Here is a 25,428-nt window from a genome sequence, read left to right on the forward strand (position 1 = left end):
CGTATAAAATACACGTTTAAAAAATAAAAATAAAATAAAAATACGTATAGTCATAAACGACACACTCCGCGTATCCAGAGGCATTTTTCGGCAGTTGAATTTTATTCCGTAATATACACGCACACTGTATCATATTGTATATTATTATTACACGGGCGAGTTGTTTTTGTTTTTACACGAGTGTACTAATATATTTTATTTTTTTGTAAAAAAAAATCGCTTACATCGAAATATGTGTTGGTATACACGATTGCTTCCATCATGCGTACTGAAAATCTTTTTTCATTTGTTCGTGTTTTGAAATGGATTCATTAACATTTTATTAGAATTGTTTGCATAATTATCGAATTTTAAAATGTTGAGCAAAATTATTTTGATTAATATTATACTGAATATACTGATATGGTTGGTATATGCCTACTTTACATGTCAATACTTTTCAAACGGTTTCCGATCATTCGACACACGTCTCCTGACACGTATGACAAAAATTAACTCGTAAAAAAAAAATGTTTCAAGTGATTAACTTTTTCGGTTCGATATTCGATATTGTTCACGTTATATATATTAAAATACAAGGTTTGAATTTTTATTGGGATACGTTTATACCTATAAAATATATAATAACGTCACAAGACGTAAATGTATATTATGTATTAAGAAAAAAACGCTCGCACACCGAAGAATCGACCGACATTTCGTCGTGTCTTGTTGGTCGTCTGACGTTTTAAAAAAGACCGCCCTGCTACTGCAGCATCGGCGCATTAGATAATGTCTCGGCTATTTTTTCCCTCTTGGTCGGTATCTGTCTGAACACACACATATATATATATATATCGTTACTGAGGCACGATAATATTATGTACTAGCGCGCACACGTCGGTGGAATGTTTTTCGACAGCACCACCAGGCTAACGCGTCGTGTATACAGCAGTCGCGCGTATAATATTAATAATATATTATTATATAATATTATAATATATATATATATATATGTACACAGGTATACCGTACACGGTGTGTGTGTCCCCCATTTTTTTAAAAATTTTTTTCGGTAGCAGACAAACCTCCCCGCTCGCACCGCGACTGCCGCCGAATCGCTAATTTCTCAAGTTACCAGATCGGTTGGTATAGCGAGCTACCCGGTCGGAGACCGCACTATAAGGCGGCGGTTTCTGGGATAGGGTGGGTGGTGGTGTTATAGACATGTTGTTCGGCGTGGTACACGGCGGAGGCGGTGGTCGAATGTGGTCACGCGATCTGAAATGTGTCGTTTTTTTTTCCCGACCATTATCATATTATTACTATTTCTAAACGCCTCTACCGCCGCTTCTGTGTGTGTGTGTATGTGCATGCGATTTGATTTTTGGAGCTACCCGGGGCTACTGGTTTTCACTAGGGAAATAAGTGTACATAAAAAGTGTATATAATATAATGAAGGCACTTATATTATGTGTATGGAAAAAATTTTGGTTTTTTTCCTTCTCATTCACACAGCACACTGCGTCATCTCATAATAATATAATAATATATTATGTATACATTCCTGTCGGACGGCCGAGTCTGTGTGCCCCCACAGCCGTCGAGGTGATGTATAGCAATAATTTATAATATATAACAAGGTATTCTGCGCGTATTTACTTTGTGTCCCAAATATCAAATGTGCTTACACTTTGGTTTTCTGCAGCAGGAAAACTCGTTTTCGTACACACGTGTTTTGCGGTACATTATAATATTACGCCATGCCATCGACCCTAATATATTATTATACGCGCGAACCTCAACGTGATACGTGCATGTGCAATGTGCATGCAGTGACTGCAGTGTATAAAACATGGGACAGAATAATATAGTGAATATGATTGAATGGCCGTAGAATGGTTAATGGTTATGCATCGACAGTATCGCTCTTCAAAAAAAAAAAAAAAAAACCGACAGACAATTGACCGCTTATAAGTAAATTACACCAAACGAATGTCCCCCGAGGCCCCGAAGGATGAAGTAATTTTTCAATTTTTTTTTTTTACTTATAAGCGACTACAAAGAAACAGTATGGGTAGGTAGCTGTTGGAGTAACGAAATTATATTTAAATATTTTTAATCTTTAACTAAATAAACATTATAAACATAATGGCCGTGCAGTTTATATTATGCGTGTTTTGATACAGTTTTGAAATAGTATTAAAGATATTTGAATAACTTGATCGAAGAAGATAGGTATAGGTCGCCGGGTCAGCACTAAGAATTCCGTGGAGGTGGGTGGAGAAAAGGAATTCTTCCCTTTCTAGTTAGAGATTATGGCATTCAGTTTGTAGTTGAAGAGATGTTTGATAATATATAGTTTGTTTTTGCCGCAAAATAATATGAATATACAAATACGAAATTCCAACGAAGGCGATGGAAAACAGGTCCGCAGAAAACGGAAGGATTACTTCTATCGAATTTCGATCGTCTTCATTATTTATCATAATTTGCCATCATATTTGTATAATATGCACCGGACCGTCTATAATTGAAATAATTACTTTTTTGCTTTCTATATTATATATTACAATCGCTCGAAATTACGAAACTTTTATGATACTTATTTATTCGCTTGACAAAATGTTAATTTCGATATTATTCTATTCGGCTTACGGTACACATCACACAGTTCACTATTATATACATATATTATATATTGCCCGAAATCGATTTAGGAATTCGTCCGGTCGGCTCTCGGCAGTCGCATGGCGTGGTGATGTGTTGAACCGCCGCCGTCGCAGATTTATCATTATAAGGACGACCACGTCGAGAGGACGCCAGTCGGGAGTGAAAAACCGATTCGATATTAACCGTAAAACGTGATGAATTTTTTATGGGTGGCGAAATGATGTTTTTTAAAAACCTTTTATTTACGCGCTTTCGCCGCGGCGAGACTCTGCCGAGACGAATTCCGAAGTCGGCGGCGGATGGGTACGCGAGAAAAACATTACTTATCGACTGAGTGAGTTATCGTCGGCCTAGTGCATATATATTATAGGCACTATTTGATGTAAATTATATGAAAAAAAAATCAAAATCAAAAACAATTACACAACGAAGCTTATTATTACGAGCAGTTTATTGTTGCTATCGCGCGTTGTTGTCGGCATGATAGCATGAAAATATAATATTATCACGCTGTATACGGAGTGGTCGCCGTCGCGTTCTGTGGCCGGAAAAAGTCATCGCGCGGCGAGTGAAAAACTACGACTCCATTATTGTCCGACATATAGGTACCGCCGCAATGGTGATGATGGTAATATTGTAATATATTACTTTATTATTAATATAATACGCTTTTATACGACGACGGTAAGTCTGATGCGGTGTCTACAATATATAAATTAATATAGTAACGTGTGCGAGTGAAGATGTAATATAATAATATATATATATACTTAGATTATACGATTGCGATCTATCCTCTCTTCATCGTCGCATAATGTTTATATTCTCATCGGCGTACAATATATTATTATTACATTCACGTACATTAATATATACATAAATACGTGTGTGTGTGTGTGTGTGTGTGCGAAGAGCTAACACGTAAGCTCTCGAGTGTGTACAGCTGATGTGTACACTATACGCACACATGTATGATGGGGTACGGGTTTTAATTGATTTCCATCGCAGATAACCGCTCGAGCTGTTGTTGCCGTCTCGTCGCCAAGCCAAAATACCTATTTAGTATTACCTTTATCATATACATAATAATAATAATAATATTATAAGCGTGCGTGCGTGCGCGCGCATAATATAATATACGTATAATATATTATATATTATTATAATATTTCAAATCGCGTCTCTCTTTCCCCCGCCCAAACCAGCCGATGGTTAATCTCCGTCGTCGACGACCATAATATTATAATATCATATCGTAATGTACCCATCATCTCGCTCATATTTATTATAATATTATTATTATCGCCATCGTCGTAATAATAATAATAATATTATTATTATTCAACCGAAGTCGCAGGCGCCGAATTTCCGTGCGGTTTACGATCTGCCCACGTGCGCACAACGTAATAAACTTATATTATAAATAATAATCGTCTTTATAGGTATGGCGAATTCACGTGTGCGCTTGTGTTCGTGTGCATTATTGTACACGTGTGAATGTGTAGTGTGTTCACTTTGTGCAACACCGGTCGTATAATAACCAATAACACTGCAGACTAATATATAGAGGCTATATATGTAGGTCCCATTATAATATTGGCACTTGATCGTTTCTGGTATTTATTTCGTCTTGGTGTGTCTGCATGTCTGTGGGCAAAACGAAAAAAAAAACCATCGGGGGAACATAATCGACAACGATAGAGATTGCCCGCCGTCGGTGGCGATGATGACTGACGGCGATGGTTCTGTATATGGGCACTCGCGTGAAAAAAAAAAAAAACCCCCGAACAAACGTCGAATATCGACTCGTTCGTTAGTCGTTCAACATGGGCACGACAAAAAACAATACCAAAATATTTCTCGACACGACTAACTATGATACACAGTGTTATTACAATATAAATATTATATTATTCGGCGACCGACTTTGAAGTTCCAAACGCGGTGGTCGTTGTTATTTTTCTGGTATATATAGTGACCGCCCGGTGCTGTATACCTTAATAATATATATAATGTGTGATTGCGCATAAAATATACACGCCCTTCTGTCGAAAATTATATTGAAAAAATCCACCATGCGCGTGAGTTCGATTATTTTTATTTTTTATTATTATTTGCAAACAAGTGTATTATATTATTATTAAATATTATGTTATGCGCTGCGATATGTTACTGCATCACTATTATACATATAGAGACAAGTTCATGGGAGGTAACGACACTGGTTTTTTAGCGCTATTATTTTTTTGGGTTTCGTTTTTAATTGATCAATTTATACGTTATCCGACCGTTGTAGTCACAATAAATTATCAATTTATATTCGTTGTAATACGACGTGTAATCATATACGTTTCATCAGTTTAGCCGTGCACCTTGCCGGCGGCGATCGCGATGTTGGCCATAAATCTAACCGCTAATTGAGTAATACATACAATTAAAAACTCTCGACGAGTGTCGTTGATAATATTTTTCGCCGAGTCATTTTAATTACAACGTCGTAAAACGGTCGTTGTGTATACAAAACATTATAATCTCGCAGACCACGGATGCTGGCCAGTATTGATTTATCAGTTCTGTATATTTTGATTCACAAAGCCTAAGATCATCGGTTTGGCCACCTCAACTAATTAGTAATAATTACTCACCGCACACGTTCAAAATGTAATTATTATTTTTATACCTAAATGGAAAGTTTTAATAATAATAATGTATTGTAAGCCGTACGAATCGTCCAACAGCTGAACAATAGCGGGCAATCCGTACAGAGATGGCGCCACACGACTGTGCAAAGCTATATTATGCATAATACAACGAATATTTTTATGCATTCGCACAAACGGCGTTGGTGATATTATGATGTTGAAAATAATACAATGCGTTTATCGTCTCGCTGAAAAATCGCATTCATCAGTGCGCGTGTAAAATAAAGAATCGCCTATTTAGTAGAAAATATGTCGGAAAAAATATAAATAAACACTAATAACGAGTCGGATACCGTCGCATATTATACGACGTCGTTAAATCTGTTCCCGACGATTTCCACGCCGTGTGTAATCTGCGCTTGTTAAATACGATAAAGTATACGCGGTATATTATATTAGGTATAATTGTTATATACCTGGTACCGTACAAGTGTTAATGTTCGGGTAGGTTCTTTTGTTTTATCGCGAACCTGGTATTTTAATAGTGTTTCGTGTGCCTCACTCATGTTGTAAAGTTATTTCTTTCAAACATTATATTCGATCAGTAATAATATTATGTAGGTGAGACTACATCGTAACGTGAACGACTTGCAATCATAGTTGTGTATGACAGGTTCATTATTGCCGCACTGTATAGTAATATCATGACTTTCGAATATTTAGCCATTTCGTTTAAGTGCAGTGTGGAGGAATTTTATACATAATCAAATTACACGTCGATCGAAAAAGAAAAAAAAAAACAAAGGTAAAATAAATGAAATACGAAAATTATAACAATCAATGACATTATTATTAATTTATTAATACAATATTACAATATTAACACTTTGTCAATTATTCCGAGTCAATCTTTTGTGATAAATATTTTTAATTTACCTAATAATATATAATATTGAATACCTACAAAAAGTCTTCTGAGAGACCGCCTTTTCTCCAAAAGCCACGCAGAGTATTATGCAGTGATGGCAATATGACATAAATCCCGCGCGCATGCCTTTGGATGATAATAATATTATTATATTTATTATATCATCTTACGCAGTACATTAAAATATAATTATGATGCGTGAGCTATATCGGTCACGTCGACGCCAGAAAAAGACAGATAATAATATATTATTTTACATGTGACATGTCGCCGTCCGAGCATTATGCTATATCACATTTTTATCGACAGCATTATATTTTCCACAACGTAATGCGCTTAAGGCTATCCTTTTTTTTTCTACGCATTCGTTTTTCATTCTTTTCGATTTTATTTTTCAACTGAATGTATGCGGGTGGACATTTAAACAAAAAACAATTACGCATGTGTATAATATAACAACAACGAGTACATTATATTATATTATGCTCCGCCGGAGAAGAACGGCACGATTGAGATTCTGCGCCATATTATCTATTATTGCTGTGATACAGTAAATATTTTTATCATATTATCGTCGAAACGAAGACAAAAAGCTAAAACCATTTATTATAATATATACGCTCGTCACTACATTTGTATGTAAACACATGTTCTACGCAAAGCTTTATTTAGTATTTACCAACTTTTAGCAAATAGGTAATTACAAATTAGTACGTATATAATATATACGGCTCGAAAAATTCTGAATAAACTGAGCTTAGGTTTTTTTTTTTACAATAAAATATGTTTTCTAGAAATGTTCGTTTCGCAACATTCTCTAATATTTACGCCGACACGCCATGATATCATCACAACAAATTTATTTTTTGAAATGTAATTTATTTATATAAAAAATATAACTCGTTTATATGTTTTCATCTCAATGACTATTAAAATGTTGTTAGAGCACAATACACCTAAAGCAGTATATTTTAAACATTTGTAAATCCTAGTCCAAGATATAATAATAATAATGTACCTAACTACGCGTAGGCGTGAATGTAGGTCGCGTGCGATTGAGAATAATAGCAGTGCCGGTCGCTTATCAGTTTTTTTCTTTTTCGGGCACCCATCTGTTAATTATTATTACATATTAACGCTGTGCACGCGATAATTACGAATTGATCGCGAGTTTTAATCAATCAAGTCGCTAATAAAGGATCTTTTTTCATTCTACACCGCCAAAAATGAAATGCAAATCATAATATTACTACGATTATACTATAAATTATAATATCGACGGCGGGGATTGTCGAGCCAACTCCAAAGAGCTGCACGAGTTTGGGAGTAGATAATAATATATAAATATCACAACTATAATAAACACACTACTTAGGCCAGATGCCACCGGCAGGTGATTAGATATTATTATTATGATTTGGAGATACATGTACTTACAGATAATATGATATTTATCATCATCATAAAAATATTATTATTATTGTTGTTGTATCAAATGACCGATCGAATTTAAATATTGTAAATTGTATATATTATATGATATACCTCACTCGAGATTTTCCCGACGACGGTCATTTGCACGCAGCTGCAGTTTACATAATATAATAATTAAATTTTCGTTTCCAAAACCTAATATGAACGTCTTACTAACCAATGTAAATAGCTGAAAAGGAAGAGAAAAGGTCAAGTCACGTAGATTATTCCGAACGCGGCCGGTTGTATGGATAGTTGAAACGGGTTTTTTTTTTTTTGGTAAAAAGCAATTAGTGCATATTTTATGTGTGCACTATATAATATAATTATTATTGCATTGTACTCGGTAGAATGTTTAGTTCAACTATTTAATACTACGAAACAATCATTTATTGGACTCGATTACGTAGGTCGAACAGTATAATAACATTTATAACATAAGTAAACGAATAAAATAATTATGTTTGAACGAAGAGTATTTCGTTTTCAAAGTATCTAATTACACTTAAGTAAATTCTAGTCGAATAAAAAACTACGGCCGCGCTAAATCCGAGAGACGCTTACTTAAATATAAAAAAAATCATCCTGCTCGGATAAATAATTCGACTAATTAAAATGAATTCGCTAACGAGTCTTAATGTCTTGAAGTTATGAGAGTTAACGAGTTGTTTACGTTCAGATTCGGAGGTTATAATTTGAATATACCGTACAGTATATGATATGGAGTATAAGTTTAACGACGGTAATAATTTCTCACGATCGGTATCGAGAGAACTGCAATATTTTAACTGTATTAAGTCAATTGCAGTACGACGAAGTAAATATTAATTAAGTTATTTTCTCTTAAAAGCAGAACCAATTATCGCGAGCATCAATATCGATGAAACGTACTATAATATTGTTGTTGAATTACAATTTACAATATTCATTTACTTATTATTAGTTATTATAAGATCTGTACGTTATATGTTATTACGTGTAGATACCTAATCGCTGGTAAGTAGGCGTGCCTATAATATTCTAACGGCGGCGGTGGCGTAGGAATTTAACGAGCGGGTGATAATTATTAATAACGTTTAACGCGTCGATTTGGTCTATCGAATTTTCTCCAACGTTGAATCTAATCCGGCAATAAAAATGTAAATGAAACGGTTTTTTTTTCCTGATCAAGAAAGTAGGACAATCCAAAACAGAAAAACGAAAAGGACTCGCTGGTGTGGTTTATTTGTATTATAATATTGTGTGGATATACCGTAAACACGGTTTTTAATGATACTATATTATAATACCATATCATATTATATTTTAGTACAGCTGTTTTCGAGCCGATGAATCCGCGAGTGCTAACTAACATTATCCGACTTCTTTATACATTATCGCCCACTTCAAAAGATATGGATGATATACCAATCGGCCGAGTTCGCTTATTTGGTTTTATCCCTTACCCGACATTGACATTATCATTATTATTCAAAACAAATAACATGTTCCAAAGATCTTAAGTACCTACATCAAGTCTATCTCTTAAAAAATTTATTATTTCGAGCCATCCACCGTAGTATCGCATCAGTCACAATGTCGAAAACAATAAACATATTATAGTATTTTTTGTTTTTAAATACGCAGGCTCTTGGCGTTGGTGGCTTAGCCGACATATGGAATTTATACCAAATATCTATCGCAAACTTCAATTTTGGTTTTGGAAAGTGATTTAATATTTCAAAAATGTCCATCTAAATATAAAGAGCATAGCAATTATAGGTTTATCATAGGTACCTATTAATTATATACACAGACTATTAATAATATGTATACCGCCAAAATAAATCCAATTTAACGTAACTCAACATGGCTACATTAATATTTGTTAAAAGTTATTTTCAAACAGAACAGCAAATTTGCTAGGCGTGGAGTCGAGGGGATGAGGAGACATATTTTCTTACCTACTTACAAATCTCTAATAATATAGTAATAATATATTGAATCCAATTTTTTCATATATTACCGAAGGCCATGGCCAAGTGGCCAACATACTTTTTGTTGCTTTTATGTGTATGTTATTAGTATTAGGAATACACTAATTTCTTCTTATCCTGGCGATGGGTTATGATTTAAATGAACTATTTTTTTAATGCTGATTTTGCATGACTTTATAATATTATAGCCTTCGAGACATGAATGCCTATGGTGGTCACAACGCTATTATATGTATTTATATGGTATAGGCACCTAGACACGGAGATACATATCACCTAACCTTAATAGATTTACCCGAAACACGTTTTCTTCCAACAAATATAAATTTACACCGAGTACTGTCGAGATTGTATCTCAGTTTACTATAATAACGTAATATTGCTGGTTGAATGTTTTTTTATTATTAAAATACTGCGAGCTTGCAGAAATTCCGACGGTTCGGTTGAACAGTGCTGTAAACAAAAAAATAAGATATATCCGTTTTTTTTTTTTTTTTTTATGTTAAGAAAGACGGAAACACGGGAAAAACCCGTTTCGTATTCAGCGAGACGTCAATCGTTGTCGTTCGAGATATAAACCACCGGAGCTGAATATTCGCTTATTTGTTATTTCGAACGTATATTTCTCGCGCGTACCTACGTCACGTTTCGATGTAAAATCAATATTAATAATCATTGACATGCGATCGTCCGGTGCGCATAATATATATTTAATAACACCGCCATGTACCGGTATATCGAATACGACGCACCCAATATTAAACCCATTATACTAACGACTACCTATATTATAATAATTCGTTATGAGTCGTTTATCATAAGATAAGGTTATAGGGATATTTTTCAATCGGAGTGAACCGAAAGAGAGATTGATAGTGTGTGTGTGTGTGTGTGTGTGAGATAGACAGAGAGGTCATGCGTGCCTACTATTATTGTGGCCCGATGGTGCGGTATAGGGTGCCGATTAAACCGCCTCGCCGCGGAATTCGATAACGGAAACACGTCGGTGCGTCTGTCGGGCGTCAACTCGACTGGTCGCGCTGCGGATCACTTAGCGCCCGAAACGCATTTGCGTCCAAATCGATCATAAATCCGTCGATCAAGTTGGAAGTCGGACTATCGATCCGTCTCCCGCCGCCGCCGCCGATATGATACGTATATTTATGCAAATGTACAAGCGACCGCTATATTAACAACTATATAACGCCGTCGTCGAATATATCACTGAACATATATAATAATATATTCACATCGGTACGTATATTATGATATCATGTACATGATACGATGCGCCAATCGTATTTGTTATGTTATTATATTTATCGAAATGCACCGGCGTTTCGCTGCACCGGAGTGCTCGCAGCGGGCTTTTCTCCGCGACGTCGTCGGTGAGACGATAATCGATCGGAACATCTCTCGCCGTGTCTGTACACAGCATAATATAATATAGGTATAGGCACGTATATATATGTTTGCGTTGTCGTATATCTTCGTTATTATGTGCCTACCTATATACTTTGCGGGACCATATCCTTTTGCCGCCGTCGCCCCCGGGACCGTCGATGTTTATCTGCGTATAAGAATTCCAGCGCGTATGGAGATTGTGTGTGGGAAAAAGTCGTGCCGCTGCGTCCTGCACATTTGCACCTCGCCGACCCGCGGCCACCTGTAATGCGCCAATCTCGATTTCAACCATCCCTTATAAGGACCCAGAACGACCATTATAATATTATATTATGTTTTACACAAACCATTTATTGCGTTGGAAATACGTCGTGCGCCTATACATTATATAATAATATCATTTATGGTAAAGGTATCACTAAAACGAGATGATGTATATTTTGAAAATAATTTTCATTGTATTTAATTACAATATATTCTTTACAATTATATATAATTACACTTAACATTTTACATGCATTTTTGCTGAACAAACGGATTATATATAGGTTTGGTTGATTATATTTATTGAGGTCTTCTGCTCTTTTTCTCTCACTATCTATATATGTATATATATATTACCTGGACGATACCTTCCCCAAGTTCCACCTGGAAACGACACGTGATTATCGTTACCAATCAGCTGTACAATATTGTTGCGGCTTCGCACGGTCGTAGGATTCATATTACACTACAGTTTTAAGTCTCTCGATGGCGAACTATTGATCCAATATGAACTTTCCGCGTTTAACCAGTTTAGTATGTTTCCCATCGTCATTTCCGTTCATTATTTTATCCACAATTTGAACAAGTTCTTAGATTATGCACTATAGGCTTCGTCGAACATCATACGCGCCTGCAGTATAGTTTGTCCGCGGCCTTTAAAGAAAACCGTCGTATACGGCTTGCTTTGTTGTGCCTAAAATTTTCCCTACCACCAAACCCGTCACTCCATATTGTACTATTATATTTCATTGTGCGTATATACAAATACCTCTGACCGTGTGCATGTGTGTGTGTGTACTCGTTTCGTTTTTACTTTTCACCACAGAAAAACCCGTAGTGTGTGATCTACGCGCAATATCATGCCGGGTCACCAGCTGCTGCAGGCCTCGGGGTTTCGTGCGGTTAGGATGGGGAGGGGATGGGGGTCAGGAAGTTGCCCGCCGCCCCTCCGTATTATTACAAAAGTCGACGATTTTGGGTGGATTGTTCCTATATCCGCTTTGGACGACGGACCCTTCCAGCATGCGGCCGCAATTGGAGACGAACGCTCCATCATGTATATATATATATTATTACCTACATACCTACCTATGTATATCGCGTCTATATTATTATATATACATACGGGCCGTTTGTAACATAATCCTCGACCGGCTGCCATGTTGAACTGCTGGGACGGCCATTTTATTTGCGGGCTTATATAGAATTACAAATTGGTTTTTTGTTTTCGTTTTATTTAACGAGTATAGGTACCTGTATTATATTGTATGCAACTTCTAGGCCACCATGGGGTTAAAAAGGGGTGTCGGATAGAACGAAATGGCTGCGGTGCGTATTATATATTACACGTCGTATCATCATTGTTTATGCGCATACAATGTATTGGTGTAGGCATATATATAGGTACATATAAATATTAAATATATATATATATATATATATATATATATATATATTACGATGACGACGTGCATATAAAAGTTTAAGTATTACGATAAAGTCCGATGGTATACGCTGATTCGATATCACAATTATAAAATTATATCTTTCCAATTCATAATAATTACTACGTCTCATCTGTACACTACAGTGGCGTATTTACGGTGGGGGATCAAGGGGATCAATCCCCCCCCATAGACTTAAGACTGTATACACACAATTAATTATAGTCGTTACTCGTTATAATTTGACGATTATTATTTAAAATAATATGATTTTTTTTTTTTATCAATAATTGATTACATTTGCAAGAATTAAAATATTATATTATTGTACAGTATTCTCATTGGTATCGCTGGTCACTGGTCTGTGGTCAGTGATTATACCGGGTGGCGGGTCATACTCTAGTATCATATGGTATTATGGTCTATGCGCTCTGTCGTTTCGATGCATGTAATCACAATTGTCTTATCATTATCATTATTTTATTTAATAAATTACAGTTTTGAGATTTTAATCTGAATTTTGATGACTATAACAATTTTTAAAAAAGTATTAGATTTAAAATATTAAAACCATGAAATCTTCAAAAATAACTAAATATTTCCATGACGATGAACCACTGCTTCGAGACATAAACTTATCAGTGGAAGAAGTTATAGATGAATTATCAAAAAAAGCAAGAAAATTAGATTTTGTATTGTAATAACTAACAAGTATTTGATTTTGGTTTAATAAAACATTTAATCTCAAGTAATGTGTTGTGTATTATAATTTTGGCAAACATAGAAAGTATATTTAATATTAATAAGCTTTTATAATTCCTGGAAACTTGGGGGGGTGAGGGGGGCGTAGCCCCCCTCAAGTTAGTGATAACGGTAAAAAGTCATATCCCCCCCCCATGACAAAAACCTAAATACGCCACTGGTACACTATATATACGATATTGGGTTTAGAAAGAGTAATTTTAACATTCCTGTCATTGGAGCGATCGCAAATCATGATATTTTTGTTTAAACCGGGAGATACAATATATATAATTATTTCAACCACACATCATTAATCTTTCATCATAGTCGAAATCACAAACATTTCCGCAGAGACGGATTCTATGCTTATATTTAAATCAATATTGTCATATCACGCATATAATAGGTGTCGTATTATATTTTATGTGTATAATTTATAATTTTTATGGTTACTAACCATTTTACTGGTTCAATGCAAAATGGGATTCCTTTTAACAATTTCATAGATTATATGTTTATGCAATTCTGCAGCAGCACTCGTGAGCTCTGTATAGGTGCGTATTGAAAAGTTAAGTTCAAAAGTCGGTTTTCAAACATGTGCGACTTTATACACCGTAAACAGCAAACTCGTTAGAGCTTACTCGGCCGGATTTTAGGAGCCCCTGCCCCAAAATCTCCACCGTCCCACACCGAGAGAGGTCCGCATCATGTTATACATATAGGTACTTACACGTTTTCCGCGCATAGGTAAATAGGTTTGTCGTTTATATTATTGCACTACTGTATTGTGTGGGAATTACACGATACTGTAAAATACAACAATAAGGGCAGCTTTTGTTCAGCCGCCGCGGGTTGATGAAGTTAAAATCACGTACCTATTATAAATAAATACCCGACAAAACGCACGCGAAAACACGAAATAATTGTATTATTTAATTATACGGTCTACATAGTTTCCGTCGCGATGAGCGGCGCACAGTGCGATTCGTATACCTATTATATAATACGCGTTATTGTTGCTTTTTTTTTTTCGTCGCGTTTTGGTCTTCGTGACGTTCGGCGGTCTGTTTTTCAAAACGATACCACTGTAAAGTATATATAAATATATTTTTAATGTTTTGCGTAGTGCAGTGTATACCTTCGTTGTACGAAACGACGGTTCACCGTCCGGGCGTCGTCGGTATACGATTTACAGAATTAATAATAATTATAATTATGTTTTATGTGTCTGCAAATCTGTTCAGTCCGGTTTCCCAGTTTATTTGTACTTACACACTCATAATCATTATTATCAACAGATATCACGATTTGACTTATTAGTACGCTCGTTCGCATGTGTGTGTGTGTGTGTGTGTGTGATAATATTAGGTATGTTATGTTTGTACACATCGCGTGAGATATAAGAATGGTAGGTATACAAGGTTTTTGCCAGTAATTGATTTTTTTTTCCGTTGCATTTGCGAACGGGGAAAAAAAACATAATTTAATTCCACAATCGTGTAAAACAAAAGGAAAACAGTGTTTTACACAATGGTATATAATAATATAATGATATAGTTGCGTATATAACACTGTTGTATACGCGTTATATTTTTATTCTCACGGCGCGTCGAAAATCCCTCACCCTCTCACGCCATACAAAGTCGATCCGATGATTACCGAACGGATTCGCACAAAATGGCCGCTCGCACATAACGCATGGCAATATATTATAATATACAATTCCTAATAACATTTAGCAACAGTGTAATTAGTCGCATATATTAATGATGTTCGCGCACCTGAATATAATAATAATGGTAAATATATTTCATACATTTTTGGGCTCCGAGACTTCCGGTTTGCAGGAATAGGTAATATTTATCAGGGACGTCCTTAGGGGTGGTAATATTTTGTTATATTATTTGTGGCGAACATTATGTTATATTTCAATACCTAGGTTAGCTTAACCATACGCATTATGCGGTACGAGAGAACGGCTTCTATAATAAATAATAACAATAATAATATATATATATATATGTGTGTGTGTGTGTGTGTGTGTGTGCATACTACGGGAAAACTTCGTCGTCGTCGTCACCGTCGTATCCCGAGTGTACAACATTTATCTGATTTGACCCAGTACCCGAGTTGTGTATACAGTAATGAATACAGCGCATGCGTAATGCATTTATATAATATGCATTTTCGCACGACCGACTGTTGCGGAGGATATCAAGACGGACGTCACATCTACCTGTAGGTGTAATAGCTAAAGGTGTATGCTATATATATAGATGAGCCCCGAACGCAGAAATATTTATTTTAAAATTGTAAATCGTCTCGCTGTATAATATGGTATTATTGTTTCGACCCCGCCACCACGCGTACACGGAAGACCGAGAGACTTGTACGGAGCAAGAAAAGTCGTCGCGTGCTATCCGACAATATCCGTCTCGGCCCGAGTGAAATGAAAATAAGAAATAATTATATTATGGTAACCGTCACGAAAATAGCGACACGACTTTTGGCCGTCGCCACCGTGGTGGAAAATAGGTTGGGTTTTCCGTAATCGGGAGTTTACACGCAGCTGACAGAATAAGGTACATAAAATAATATGTTTATAAGTATAAAGTTAAAAGTCTGCTGCAGCTACTATACACATCACGCCTAGGGATTAAAACCGATTTTGACGGAATTTTTGTCGTGTGAAATCGCCATTAATTTGGCGTCGTCATTTCAGCCTATCATCGTATGCCATCATAATGCGTAAATTATGTATGTATTTATACGGTCACGTTTTTTTTTTTTTTTTTTTTTTTTTTTTTTGGCATACAATAAAGCTCTATAGAATTCGTTTGAAATTATCTATGTGTACTGCCTGTAATACGGCTGTATCTACCTACCCATCATATAATATATTATATATAATGTGTGTGTGCTTGTACTGCACAATACCTACGTGTGAATAATCGTTGCCCGGAACGACGAAGTATCGTCGAAACGGGCGCCCGACGAAATCGAGGAGAAGTGAAAAAAAATTGTAAGGGTGCATGGAATATACGTTCTCGAAAAGCTTCTCTCGTGATACGTACAATATATCATAATATCGTGTACATAATATAGATATAGGTGCGTGATAATAATAATTACGATCGCTCTCTGCAGACTTTCAACAAAACTACTCTCTCGCGACCCTCCAGCACCTACACACACACATATATATATATATATCATATTATATACGGACTAGACGAGCTCGTAATTACTTTTCATGGTTTTTTTTTTCTTTTCTTTTTTGTCTCTTCTGCTCGTTCATTACACGACACGACGGGCGACGGCGACGACGATCCGAGTACTTATACCATGCGCACACACACACACACACACACACACACCACTCTGCAGTACTCACACAAACTATAACTCTTAGATGTGTATGTGTGTGTGATGTGTGTGCGAGTGTGTTGGTATATATATCCATCCGGCTCATATAGTGTACAGTCATGTGTGTGTGCCCCATCGCACACTGCCATCACTTCGTTGCTCCCCCCCCCCCCCCGTTCATATATATCGTCCCGCCAAACAAGCGCGTAACACACGCGTGAAACAAAAATTACCGTCGTCGCGTTCCATACACGCCCGTTCATTAAAGTGCGTGAAGCATTGTTACGCGACACCCCCGGAGAAAGGCGCCGGCGTTTGTGCACGGTATAGTGTGCAATTCATTTCGCACAACCCTCTCGACGACTATTATTATATACTTCTGCTGCTGCGGCGCGACATTGATCTATTGCAGCCACCGCGGAAATTTTTAATTTTTTTTGTTTTTGTTTTTTGTATTCGTCACCTCATCGTCGTTGACGTCGTCGGTAGGTTTCCACGGTTTATTATTATTATTGAGCACCTCCGCATCAGGCAACGTCGCCATCACGGTTCACCTCTCCCTGTGCAAACGTATATACCCTTGCCACCCACATTTGCGTGGAAACCTCATAGGTACGCGTTATACGTGCGTACTGCTGCAGATATACCTACTAATAATTAATGCGTGTACAATATACTGTCTGCTCGCTTTTTGTTTTCTCTCCCTCGTCATCGCTTAAAAGTTATTTATTACGCGTACTCGTTTATGATTAATTGCGAAACGTCGAACTGTATTTATTATATATTATCGTGCATAATATTTGAGCCCTGAGCTGCAGGAGTGACGGATTATGTCGTGAAGCTTTCGCGATGACGATGTACAAATCATATAATGATCGCGATCCGCGGCGCATCAAATTGTTCTGTATTTTCACTGATCCAAACGAACCTTTCCAAATACCAACTCTGTAATGCAGACCAACGAGCGGGATTGGTGACGTGTCAACGGCAAAATATATGCGTAAAATATTTACGACTGTCGTATGAAAGTCAATTCTTTTTCGGTTTGATGATGTATCGACGGGGATGATATCGAGGTGAACTCGTTACCGGGTATATGACACTTCAAAAACTAAAATCTCCGAATGCGAAAAAAAAAGCTCACCTGAATATTATCTATGACACGGTGTGGGCCGGCGTTAATGGTGGGTGTGGGGGGGTGTCACACCCCCCTACTTGGTATTTTTATGTTAATTAGTCGGCAAATTATTATTTGTATAAGAAGTCGGCAAATTTAAAAATAAAGGTAAAAAGTAGAAAAAGTACCTACTTATTTATTATTGATTATTGATACACAAAAAAAAAATTGTGAATTTTAAATATTATTATTAATTATTATGGTTTCACAATTTTGATGAGTCACAGGTCTGGTAGATTATTTTTTGCTTATGTCATATTTTGAGGCACCCTGAAACGGCTGAAACTACAACAGTGCAATCAGTTTATTTATTATCATCAGTATTGCGGATATAAATAGATTATTAATAGCATTGGTTGTATTTTCCTATTTAGTATTTTACAATACACATCAAAATGTTGTTATCGACGTTATCGTTTTCATTTTATAAATTGAAATTTATTCTATCGACTCCTGTTGTGTTGTTATTGTGTTATATTGTTGGTATTTTCAATTTTGTTAAAAATGAATACGTGTAAAAAGAGAAAAAGGACAAAACTCGAATGCTTAACCTGTGGTAGCACATTCGACGACGATTATAGAAGAAAACATGAATTAAATGTACACGGTGGTAACAGAATAAACGTGAAACATTTTGGCGCTCATTGACACCTCGCGATCGGGCTTATATTATAGGCGTATGCCGTGGAGAGGTAATAGTAGTCCAATATTGGCGACATCCGTTCGTTCGCGTTTACAGTTCACGCGTAGGTATAGGTACATATTTATTGCAGAGATTATTATTACTTTCCGTACCCGCAAAAAAGACTTGACGATTCCGATGCGCAGCTCAATTACTTACTATTCGTTTTGAACACAATTCGTTTTATTTATCCAGACAGTATACAAAATAAACAAATAAATAACACGAACTCGACGTAAAAAACATTTTCATGACTCTTTCAACCGCACGCACGGCGCTCTTTCGGGTCTTTCGCCTGTAATACCTGTATTATATATGTATATATATTTAGTAGTCGATTTTTATTTTACCCGATGACTTTTGGTTGTTGCATAATATAATACATTGAATCGAGCTTCTGTAGCGCGTGTTCGAGGAAAAGTCGTATATTATTTTTCTCGCGATTCTTTGACGGTATATTATATCATATTATCATATATTATTATGTTATATAACCTGATACAACTTAGCGGTATAACGAACTGAACTGTCCTTAAGTTCGTCCGCTCGTAACTTTTGAATATGCCCGTGTATATAATATTACTTATATACGTGGTTTAGTTGGATCATATAAATTTGATGTTATGTTGGAAACAAAACTGATTTTTCTCAACCTAATTTCCGAGCTTTTTGAACTTTCGGTAAGAGAAAATAGATGGGACGGAATGAACACATTTAATTTTGACTGTTATATTATTATATTATAGGCCATACCTTCAAACTACAAAAGTTTTTAGTCTATTTATGCATAATATTGTACATAAAGTATAATATAGTTGCCTCAAATTATCGATAAGCCGTGGAAAACAGTATAAAAAAACTTTTCATATAACATATAAATATATAAACTTTTTTTAAACATTTTTGCGCTGTTTCCTATATCTGGTCCTATATAATGCTTCATTCATAGTATATTATATTCATGAAAATATAGCTACCTGTAAACCTGTTATATGTTTATACTTATACGTATAGGTAAGCACTAACGCATTTTATAGTTGCACAGGAACATTAGTGAAGTTAAAAAGTGAAGTTTAATTCCCGCGCGCAAAAGCTGTCATAATGCAATAATGAATAACTATAATATAACAATAATAGGCAGCGATGGGACATTTCGTATAGTACACCTATGCCTATTACTATAATACAGTTTCCACGGTGGAGAGAGAAAAAGAAAAACAGAATTGCTGCAGATGCGGCGTAGCTGCAGTGTATATATAGCCGGATAAGAACGTGAGATATGGGAATGCGTGTGTGCAGAGAGAGAATGAGCCAAATGAACATGTTTATAATCCCGGTAGTTATTTTTCGCTGTACACTTTTATACCACATTAATCTTACACCACCGCAATTACGCGTGCAGTAGTGTAACCGCAAAAATGTGGTTTACTTTTTTTCCTCAACCGTTAATCATATTTGCATAAAACCATAGTCTGCGTGTACCTACTCTATTAAAGTACATTTAACCGGATAAACGTTTATTTCGTTTTCATTATTATTCGATATTTACGAAATGAAATATTGCGGTATGTAATCTCTTACTCCGTATACCTACAAGCTGCGTTGTAATGTTTCACTGCTATTTGATAAAAAAAAAAACACGTTTAACTAGATTGGAATTATTTACGACCAAATTGACTGCATTTTTTTCCCTCTGTCTGCATCATCGTGTGTGTATATTACAATATACGAGTAGTTTCGAATTTTCGATGCAAACCTCTGGAAAATATATATTTTATAATAGCATTTGCAGTTCCGCAATATATTATGTTAAATTTAAAAACGTAGCTATTAATACTATTATTATTATTATCGGATTATACATGCTGTTGGTCATTTGATTTTTTTCATAAAATAATAACGATTATACAGCACGTAGCAAAAACATTCAACTATATCCGAAATGCACCCCGTATGTAGGTTGTTTGTAGTGCGACATATTATATTTTATAAGGTATTTTATAATAATATATAGCCGTTACACGTTTTCTCGGGAATGAACGACGAGCGTTTACGCGTAAATCAATTTACCGCTGGAAATTGCGGCCGATCGACGCAAAATTTGAATCCCAAACAACTAATATTACATAATATATACATATATATGTATATGATATTCAATAATTTATATGACGTGTACGTACAATATCCGGTTAGCGATTTCAATAGTATATATATACATACACCACATTCGCACTATACATATACCACGTCTATATAATCTATATTACAACTGTATCGGTAAAAGCCAATAACTCGAAGTAGGTATTCGACTTTTTAGAATATTATATTACGCGCACGTGTTGTGTATATACTTATATATATATATTACACGAAAATATATATATAAATACACATATATATAAACGTGTTTGAAGTGCGCGTATGACTGATCGATGGTGTGTACAGGCAACAACACAATAATATTGTACATATAATATATACACATCATATCGTATATAATATATAATAATATTATTATACATAGTATATTATGTGCGCGACGTGCGGTTGTCTGCGAATTTATATCCGTCGTAATTTGACGGATAAAATGCATTTGGCGTGGTTCGCGGTGCATATACACGACACCGACGGCGACGAAGACGTTTATTGAAGCGCGCTCGTAAATGTGCCTACACCACCGTGCTGCCCTTACATACTTACCTACGCTGTCTGTTATTATACGCGCGTCACACATATATATATATATGTATTACTATCGCCTATACACATGTATTATACCAGAGAGTGTGTGTGTGTGTGTGATATATATAGTACCTTAGTGGAAAACCGTGTAGCCGACCGACATTCATCAAACCTGAGGCGGCGCACATCGAAACCCGTTTACCTGTGCGAAACAACCACCCCTGTGCGCCTATATATATCTATACGCTGACAGACAACATCTCTCCTGAGACGTAGCGCGCCGCGCGCGTATTAGTGGTGCATATTGTATATATTATATAAAACACATTTTAGTATGATGACTAACTATAACAATAATGTATAATATTATACAGATTCGATGTCATATTTCCCAATTATGCGTATACAATAAGGTATTATAATATAATATATTATGCGCATTTGTGCCATGAAATTGTATCATATTATGTATATATGTAAATATGTTCGAGTATCATCGGACCCGTCGTTAATGATAATATATATTTTATAAGCGCGCCTATATATTATATTGTAGCCGAGGCGGTGATTGAACGACGGGGTTGGAGCTGGGAGGATACTAATATATAGTTATATTGTGTTTGGTGGAGTAAAATAGTTGTCGATAAACGAAGAATTCGAGGTCACCGCGCTAATTACACACGGACAATATTATAAATTACTATTATTATTATACTTATTTGATGTACCTGCAATAAGAAATATGCATGATGTGTGTACAACAGTGTAAAAAAGAGCTCGTCTTTATAGACAATATTTTTACTGTTGTTTGCAGCTATATCATTGTTATTACTTATTATTATTGTAGTTACGTCTTTATTTGCCCGCTAGCGTCGTTATGTATACATTTAATTATAATGGTTTTTTATTTTATTTTTTATACCATTTATTTAGACGAGTAAACGTGTGTTTACCGTTTTTTGCAATCACGTTAAATGGAGCGTTTTTTCTTACCCCGTATAGTATTATATAGTTTTCAGGGATTAAGCTATATACACTGTATTATTATATACGTGTACTGTATAGTGCGTGCACATGTTATATAATATTATATATAGACACATGCCTAGTGCTCGCGGAATTTAATAAACTGCGAAACGAAAATAGCGCACACTCGGCATGGAATATAATATACACTTGCATGTGTGTATATGTGCTCGTATTGTATAACAATATGCATATATATATATATAGTCGATCCGGATGTCGCGTATACTCGAGTCTCGATCCTATAGGCAAGGTGGCGGTTCCGGTCGATTCGCCACGAGTAATTTGCTAAACAGTTTTGAGGTTTTTTAATCATTGTCCGCGGCGCTCTGACGGAAAACTTTTTTCCGCCCCTCAAACCACCCTCCCCCACCACTGCTCGCTACCGCCGCCGTCATTGCGTAAAACATATATATATATATGCACTAATAACACAATATTGTACTGCACTGTCCGGGTACGCACAATATTATACACGCGTGAACACGTACACGCAGTTGCAGCGGTGGTATTGTATACCCCGGTGGGCGGTGCGGGTGGAAATGGGAAGGGATACGACGTAGCAGGGTACATCGGTGTGGGTGTTTGCTAGTGTGTGTGTTTGCCTTATATATATATATGTGTGTGTGTGTGTGCGCATGATGTGTGTATATTATTTTAATGGCGGCGTATAATGGCTGACGGTTGACGGCTTGTGCAGAGTCTAGCGCGCACACACACACGCGCGCGCTCTTCGCCTCTATGGTCGCCGCCGCCTAGTGAAATCTGACACTGACAGTGATTCATATTGTTGTCCTCTCGTTCGGTGCCACCCCCCCCCCCCCCAGCACCCGCACGCCTTTCGCGAAAAGCCCCCCCCCCCGCCAGCCCATCACACCCGAGCATACGTCGTGAACCGCGGGGCCGACTCGCTGGTACACGCACATAATATAGTATATAATATATATATTTTATAGGCGCTCCGTCATCATATTTAATCAGCTTTTGTGCTTGGTTGGCCTCTTTTTGTCGGGTGTGTGTGTATGCCTCCTCTGCCACCCCGTCCCACCTGTTCTGTTTAAGGAAAAGTTATTTTCCAGCCTATCCAACCAACCACGCACCCTGCATACTTAATCCACCCTATACAGTGGTCGAACGTCGTATCGAATCCTCTCGGTATTCGTGAAAAGTTTAAAAAGAACGTTTGCGTACTGACGTTCAGCACACGGGGAATGGCGAAATTATAGTTTATTTCCTCGTTCTGCCGAAGAAGCGTTTTCCGTTCTACAAATATTTTTCTTGAATTTTCTTTAATATCTCTCCAAAACAGAAATAACCGACGAATTTTTCTTCAACATCCCACAAGCATCAACAATCGCAGCAAAAAAAAATAAAAAAATAAATGTACAATAATAACGAGATTTATTATTGTTTTTATTATTGTTCATTAGAGATCAAACAAGTATGCTACCACATAACTTGATTATTGTTATAAAGTAAAACAAATTATTGTTATAAAAAACTGAACAAAGTATCGTTCTTAAAGTCGTCTTATGAACAACTATTTTTTAAGTATCAAAGTGAACATTAAATGAAAAGTATAAAAACAAAAATAATACTCTGTTCACTTCGCGTTTACTCGTAAGTTTCGGTATTAGGCTTTTTCTTATAAACTACGTTTTAGACAATAATATATTACATTATACTCGAGCGTCATTGAAAACGGCCTCCCCCAGCGAAACAACAGCATCGATTCGAATTTAAACGCGTTCGTGGTAAATACAATTACGTGTGGGCAACGCATAATATGATAATATTATACATAATATATATATATATAGCTGGTAGGCAGCTACTAGTCAAGACAAATAAACGCTCATTTACGGTGCGCTGCAACGCTTACACAGGCGGGCGGTCGGTCGGTCGATGGTCATCTGAATAACAATCGCGATTGTCTTGCGTTTTATAATAATATTTTCGTCGACACCGAATACGCATATTATATTATACAGGCACCTAATATATTATAATATTATACTCTTCGGTGCATATAATAGCTATTTAAGTATACCGTGGTGCCGGTAACCGTAGTGGCACACTTATAATATAATATAATAATACTATGCACCTATAGCTAGGTAGGTTTACTTAATATGTATATTGTATAATGTATATATTATAGTAATAGTGTCACATTCGAATGCGCTGCAAAGACATCATCATTCACCGATTTTCGCATGCGGCGCGCGCGATCGTTGAACTCGAACGGCGAACACACGCCGAACGTGTGGGCAATACGCGAACGGCGCCGGTTTGTCGCGTTCGAAAGTTTTTATTTTTTTTTTTTTGTCTTCTCCGCTGCCGCAGCAATTGTTGTCCCGCGACCGGCGCCCTCTTTTGTTTTTCGCGGTAGTTGGGTAGGTGATTCATACACGCGAAACGCGCTCGAGCTCGTCGTATAATGGCGCAAGTATTAAGTACGCTAAACACTTTTTTTTAGAGACGACGAACTTTAAGTTCACGGTGTTCTTTTGTGGTAAACGCGTGGTAAAAGCGCCGTGACCCCGAGACAATAGATCTTATTATACCATTATGGTGTTGTGTACCTATATACCGGACTCGTTATTGTTATGAATACGTATTATTATATTATATATAATATATATATATATATATATATATATATATATATATATATACCTGTCTGGCGCGCGAAAGGTATTACACGAAACGTTTATTGGTATATATAGACCGCGTGCGGTGCTTTTGGGGTCGGACCGCTAAGGGTAGGTTTTAGTTGCACTGGTGCGGGGAGAAAAGTGATGGTGGATCATTGCGAAAACTATCGACTGGGGCTCGGGCGCGTTTATTGGCATAACTACTGGCACGGATGATGATATTTCGTCGTTTTCTGCAAGCTTTGAGTTTCTTTTCGGATTTTTCTAGCTATATATAAAACACAATAATATTGTATATAATAATGCG

General features: G+C 36.3%; 1 protein-coding gene across 1 annotated transcript in view; it reads left to right on the plus strand.

Moving 5' to 3' along the window:
* Ephrin (ephrin) overlaps positions 1-25,428 on the plus strand; it is a 265,115-nt gene that overhangs the window by 227,653 nt on the left and 12,034 nt on the right. The gene's annotated exons all lie outside the window — the stretch shown is intronic.

The sequence above is a fragment of the Diuraphis noxia genome, unplaced genomic scaffold (genome assembly GCF_037042655.1).
Source record: "Diuraphis noxia isolate RWA-SAM2 unplaced genomic scaffold, SU_Dnox_SAM2 contig0001, whole genome shotgun sequence".
Lineage (NCBI taxonomy): Eukaryota > Metazoa > Arthropoda > Insecta > Hemiptera > Aphididae > Diuraphis > Diuraphis noxia.